This window comes from Canis aureus, chromosome 17 (genome assembly GCF_053574225.1).
Source record: "Canis aureus isolate CA01 chromosome 17, VMU_Caureus_v.1.0, whole genome shotgun sequence".
Classification (NCBI taxonomy): domain Eukaryota; kingdom Metazoa; phylum Chordata; class Mammalia; order Carnivora; family Canidae; genus Canis; species Canis aureus.
Window position 1 is genome coordinate 55,721,602 of NC_135627.1, and position 7,158 is coordinate 55,728,759.

The window sequence follows — 7,158 nt, forward strand, 5'->3', positions numbered from 1 at the left end:
GTTAGAATAGCTAAGCTCAAGAAGACAAGAAGAGATAACAAGCCTTGGCAAGGCTGTGAGGCAAAGGGAACCCTCATACACTATATTGGTGGTAATGCAGTTGTTTCAGTCATTATGAAAAACAATAGGGAGTTTCCTCCAAAAATTAAAAATAGATATACTTATTCCACTTACGGATATATACCCAAAGAAATGAAAACAGGCTATCAAGGCTGTATATGCATGCCCATTTTAAATAAATAATTTTTTTAAAACAGGAATATTGTTGAGCCGTGAAAAAGAAGAAAATCCTGCCATGTGTGGACCTTGAAGGAATTCTGCTAAGTGAGATCAGAGACAGACAAATAGTCTGAAATGTGGAATTCACTTTTATGTGGAGTCAAAACCAAATTCATAAAAGCAGAGAGTAACATGGCAGTCCCTGGGACTGGGGGCAGTGGAGGGTGGAAGAGATGTTTAAGGGTACAAATTTACAAGTAGTGTTAAATAAATCCTAGAGGTAATGCACAGTGTAGTGAATGTAGACAAAAAGATTATAATGATCACATTTGCTAAGACACTAAATCATAACCCAACCACAAAAATGGACTAATTTTGTGTGCAAGAGGTGCCAACTATTAAAATCACAGTCATCTGACAATAGATAAATGTATCAGATCGACATGTATACCTAAAATAACACGATGTTAGATGTCAAATATATTGCAGTTACTAAAATTTGTCAAATGGGAAGCTCCAAAGAGATACCAGGGTAGCATGAAACTACTGATAGCACTTCAGAAACAATGATCTCTCATCAGTGATGTTGAAAGGAAACCTTTTAAAAAATCCTACAGAAGAGGAGCACGTCCGTGGCTCAGTTAAACATCTGCCTCCGGCTCAGGTTATGATTCCAGGAGCCCTGGGATCAAGCCCCACATCAGGCTCTGCTTAGCAGGGAGTCTGTTTCTCCTTCTCCCCCGTGCTAACACTTGCATATTTTTTCCTCTCTCTCTTTCTCTTTCTCTCTCTCTCTCTTTCTCTCTGAAATAGACCTTTAAAAATAAAAATCGTACAGAAGAGAAAATATAAAACATTAGAAGGACTTGATCTAAACTGTATGAAGATCTCTCAAAGTTCAATAACAGAACAAAAAGCCCGTTTAAAAATGGACAGTAGGGGCTCCTGGGTGGCTCAGCAGTTGAGTGTCTGCTTTGGGCCCGGGTTATGGTCCTGGGGTTGAGTCCCACATCGGGCTCCCCAGAGGGAGCCTGCTTCTCCCTCTGCCTGTGTTTCTGCCTCTATGTGTCTCATGAATAAATAAAATCTTTTAAAAAATTAAAAATGAACAGCAGATGTACACATACACCCCATCCAGAGGATATGGATGGTCAATTAAGCACAGAAAAGCTACTCAACATCACTGGTTGAGAGACCTGCAAATAAAACCACAAGAATGTTGTATACCTATCAAGAGGGCTGCAGTTTCCAAGGCCTGACAGTCCCAAGTGGTGATGAACATGCAAAACAACTAGAGCTCTCTAACATTGTTCATGGAGGTGCAAAATCACACAGGTACATTGACAACCAGTTGGGCAGCTTTTTGTAAACTTAAACATACCACCATACAACCCAGCAATCCCACCCCTAAGTATTTGCCCCAGAGAAGTGAAAATCATCCGTGCACACACAAAACCCTGTACACAGGTGTCTATAGCAGCTTTACCCTAATAGCCAAAAACTGGAAGAAACACCCACCCACCCACCCCCCGCCAGATGTCCACCAGCTTGTGACCAGATAAAACAGATGGGGTGCAGGCCTGTGCCGGAATGCTACTCAGCAATGAGGACAGAGGGCCTGCCGCTACAGCCGTGTGGTGAATCGCGTCTGCGCTGTGCCGAGTGAAAGAAGCCAGGCTCCCAGGGCTACATACAGTATGCTTCCATCTCTAGGACATTACAGAAATAGCAAAACTAGACGGCCAACAACCCAGGTCAGTGTTTGCCTGGGGCTGAACGTGTGCAGAGGGACTGATGATGGACACCAGGGAAGGTCTTAGTGATGGCAGTCCTGACTGTGGTGGTGGTTACAGAACTGTGGGTGTTGAAACCTAACCTGCACATTTAAAGGGGGGACTTCGGGGCAGCTGGGTGATTCCATTGATTAAGTGGCCAGCTCTTGATTTCAGAGTCCAGAGTGCTAACCATTACACTATGGAACCCAGCTCTTGATTTCAGATTATGATCTCACAGTCGTATGATCGAGACCTACACTAGGCTTCGCACTCAGTGGGGAGTCAGCTTGAGGAGTCTCCCTCTCCTTCCAGCTCACACTTGTGATCTCTCTCTGTCTCAAACCTTAAAAAAAAATAACTTCTGCATGTGAAGTATATGCCAATGAACCTAGCTTAAAAAATTAAATAGAGGCCACAGTAACTTCTTGCAAGGTACATCTATGAAAGCAAAGGAAACAAAAGCGAAAATGAACTATTGGTACTAAATCAGGATAAAAAGCTTCTGCACAGCAAAAGAAACAGTCAACAAAACTAAAAGACAACGTACAGAATGGGGGAAGATATTTGCAAATAACCTATCAGATAAAGGGCTAGCATCCAAGATCTAAAAAGAACTTATTAAACTCAATACCCAAGAAACAATCCATTCATGAAATGGGCAAAAGACATGAATAGAAATTTCACAGAAGAAGACATAGAAAAAAAAAAAAAAAGAAGACATAGACATGGCCAACATGCACATGAGAAAATGCTCTGCATCACTGGCCGTCAGGGAAATACAAATCAAAACCACAATGAGATCCCACCTCACACCAGTGAGAATGGGGAAAATTAACAAGACAGGAAACAACACATGTTGGAGAGGATGTGGAGAAAGGGGAACCCTCTTGCACTGTTGGTGGGAATGTGACCTGGTGCAGCCACTCTGGAAAACTGTGGAGGTTCCTCAAAGAGGTAAAAATAGACCTGCCCTACGACCCCACAATTGCACTGCTGGGGATTTACTCCAAAGATACAGATGCAGTGAAACGCCAGGACACCTGCACCCCAATGTTCACAGCAGCAGTGTCCACGATAGCCACACTGTGGAAGAAGCCTCGGTGTCCATCGACAGATGATGGATAAAGAAGCTGTGGTCTATGTATACAGTGGAATATTCCTCAGCCATTAGAAACGACAAGTACCCAGCATTTGCTTCAACGTGGATGAACTGGAGGGTATGATGCTGAGTGAAGTAAGTCAATCAGAGAAGGACGATCATTATATGGTTTCACTCATACGGGGAACATAAATAGTGAAAGGGATTATAAGGGAAAGGAGGGGAACTGAGTGGGAAAAATTAGGGAGACAAACCATGAGAGATTCCTAACTCTGGAAAACAAAGGGTTGTGGAAGGGGAGGTGGGTGGGGGGATGGGGTAGCTGGGTGACAGGCACTGAGGGGGCAGTTGATGGGATGAGCACTAGGTGTTCTATATGTTGGCAAGTCGAACTTCAATAAAAAGTAGAATGAACATGGAAACATGTCTAACGGGGAAATGGTAAATAAACTATGACTCATCTATATTATGGAATGTCTGCAACAGTTAAATATTGGATGAATATATTGACTGGGAAGGGTTCATTAAGTATAAAAAGTTTCAAAACTTAATAGTAAGGTCCTATTTATATTAATAAAAGCAAAATACATTTTTTTAAGTAGGCCCCACACCCAATATGGGGCTTGAACTCACAACCTTGAGACCAATAGTTGAATGCTCTATCTACTTCATGGTCATGAACAGTCATGTGCTCTTTTAACGCCTAGAAGATACCTAATCATTGTTGTCAGATGGAACAGTGGCAGGACCAGGGTGAAGAGATTTCCGGTGATCTAGGATTGAGAATGAGGGGTGCCTGGGTGGCTCAGTTAAGCATCTGCCTTCAGCTCAGGTCATGATCTCAGGGTCCTGGTCAAGTCGAGTCGAGCTCCCTGCTCAGGGGGAACCTGCTTCTCCCTCTGCCCCTCCTCCTGCTCATGTGCATGCACTCTCTCTCAAAGAAATAAAATCTTAAAAAAAAAAAAGTGCGCTCTACCTACTGAGCCACCTGGGTACTCCCCCCGCAAAATATGTATTTCTACATGAGCACATACCTCTGTAAGCACACAGGAAAACATTAGGAAACGCACCAATCTTTTCACAGTGCTCCATCTAGGGAGACTAGGATAGGGAGGCAAGGCAAGGTGGGATTTGTCCTTATGTGTATATTTTTACAATGACAGTATGTCAGCAATTTGTATAGCACAGATGTGAAATATGTCATATATATGTGTATATGCAAAGCCCAAAGGGAGAGCATACCTTTTATGACGTCAAGGCCACTCCAAAGATACATACCGCTCTAGCTCTACCCCCTGGGTGTTAGTTGTGGAAAAACCGTCCTGCCATCAAGGAGGACCCTCTCCCTAGAAGACTGTAGAAGAGGATCGACTGCATCAGACCGTATTGAATTTCACCCTGCTGCATCCTAGGTGCCACCCTAGATGCTGGGGTCGGGCGGCTGCCAGGGGAGACTCGGGCTTCCAGTGCTGCCCAGCCCAGGAGTCTGCAGGATGCTCTCATCAGGGAAAGGTGGGAGGCCAGTCAGGGCCTGCCAACCTGCTCTGTTCCCTGACAATTCTCCAAGCATTAAGGGAGGAGGTACATTCCATCTCCAAGAGCGAAGAGCTAGAGGCCTTGAATTAAATCCATTGGGAGAGGGTCCCCGAAAAGCCAACAATGGACTGAGTCATTAATACGCCCACAGCATATTCGAGAAGTGTCCCTGAGGGATGAGAAACCCATCGCCGATTTGCTAAATCTTTGAAAAGGCAAGTTTGAACAATGATTTCCTACTGTAACCGGGGAGGTAAGGGATCTATTTTTTAAAGCAGAGAAAACCAAGGTGGGTTCTTAACTGTGTCACAGTGGCGCTGCGGTCAGAACTCAAGGCAGCTTGAGCTGCAGCTTTTGCTAATGGTGCTGCCTCCCAACATGCCCGGTTGCAGCCTCCTGCCCTTGGACGAGGAGTCTTCCTCCTCATGGAGCCACGATCCGGGAAGAGAGCCAGTGTGCCTTTCTCTTGCCGTGTGCTCTGCCGGATGTGGGCCGGCCCTGCGCTGAGCTCGGGCAGACGGACCTGTTCAGTGGCAGCTTCTGAAGGTGGGGAGTCCTTATTCGATTAAACCTATCAAACCTTAGCCTGCAAACTTAGTACGGGGAAGCGAGGGCACCCCTGCATGCAGTTGCAGGTGAATACCAAGTAACCGACTGAGAAAAGACAAAAAAGAAAAACAGGATTCTTTTAAATCGCATCTAAAAAGGGATACCTGGGTGGCTCAGCAGTTTAGCGCCGCCTTCAGCCCAGGGCGTGATCCTAGAGACCCGGGATCGAGCCCCAAGTCGGGCTCCCTGCATGGAGTCTGCTTCTCCCTCTGCCTGTGTCTCTGCCTCTCTCTGTGTCTCTCATGAATAAATATATAAAACCTTAAAAAAAAAATCACATCTAAAAACAAAAACTTCGTTGGGGTCCCTGGCTGCTCAGTCGGAAGAGCACACGATCTTGATCTCCGGGTCTTGAGTTTGAGCACAATGTTGAGAGAGATTACTACTACTACTACTACTACTACTACTACTAATAGGGATCCCTGGGTGGCTCAGCAGTTTAGCGCCTGCCTTGGGCCCAGGACATAATCCTGGAGTCCGGGGATGGAGTCCCATGTCGGGCTCCCTGCATGGGGCCTGCTCCTCCCTCTGCCTGTGTCTCTGCCTCTGTCTCTCGCTCGCTCTGTGTCTCTCATGAATAAATAAATAAAATCTTAAAATAATAATCATAAACTTAAAAAAAAAAAAAGACAACCTTCAGTTGGGCCATGTTGGTTGATATCCTCATGAAAAAAAATCGAATATGTCGATTGGCAAGGGCATCACATCCGTTAGAAAAGTACGAAGCAGCAAGTTAGAACCGGGTTCCACGTTCCCCCGCACACCGAATGCTTACATTTGCCACCTAGGTCAGCTGCTGTCACCAGTAGTCTGGAGGAGAAATTTGTGGCGGCCTAGGAGAAGCTGGTGAGCGGGAAAGAGAGGGTCCGTCCTAGGGGAGAGGTTGGCAAGGATGAACCCCGACGTCCTTTCTGGTTTTGAGAGGTTGGGCTTCTAAGCCAGGGCCTGGCCCATCTAGCCGGCCTCCCAAGCCTGGAGGGGTTGCTCTTCTGCGCTCACTTGGGCTCCTGCAGCTGCCCCCCAGCTCTTGCCCGCCCTGTCCTACCAACCGTGCCTTCCGTGGAGCCTCCGCAGGCGTCAGGCCCCTCGGACCACAGCGTGCGTCTTGCTTTGTCTTAGCACAGGGCCAGCTCCGGCGTCCAGTCGCCCTGGCTCTGCCCCTCGGCCTCCCACAGCTGACTAGTTCTGGGTCCCCGTCACCAGATTTCCCAGGGAAATCGGAGGGCTGTCTGTCCTGGTCAGGGTCCACCCCTAACCTGATGGGTGGGGAGAAGCACGGGAGGCAGGCCCAGCTGCGGGGAGGCTTCCGGTGGAAGAAGGGCTGATGGCTGGGCACCCCGGAGAGCAGCCCCAGCGCCTCCAGCTCCACCCGAGGGCGGCGCCCCCCTGTTGTTTCTGTATGATTCTGTGCCTTGAGGTCCCCAACTGAAGAAATAGAGCCCTGGGGGGAAGGCCCCCCATGGATCCTAAGGGGCGGGTGAAAATGAAGGGGGAAAGGCCTTTCCAGTTCTAGAGTTCCTGGAATTCCTAGGATTCCGGGGAGAAGGTGGACCACCCCCCTACAAAAGGGAGGAACGGCGTCCCGCACAGGCCGCACAGGCCGGCTGCCTCGAGGCCGCGTCAGGGGAAAGAACCCGCGTGGCCGTGGGAGCAGCAGCATCTCAAGGAATCCGGCAGCCGCCTCAGTCCCCGGGCTGCGAGCCGCCCCCCGCGGCCTGATGGTGGCGGAGCTGCGGCCTCCCTGCGGCCTGGGACTCTCCATGCCCCCAAGTCCCCAGAATCCCGGGGGCCAGGGGGTGAAATGCGGAGGCCTGGGCGCTCCCCGGAGGGCACTGAAACATCCCTCGGGAGGGGCCCCAGCTCTATATTCCAATAAAGCTCCAAGTTTTGGTTTTTTTTAAGATGTATTTATTAGAGAGA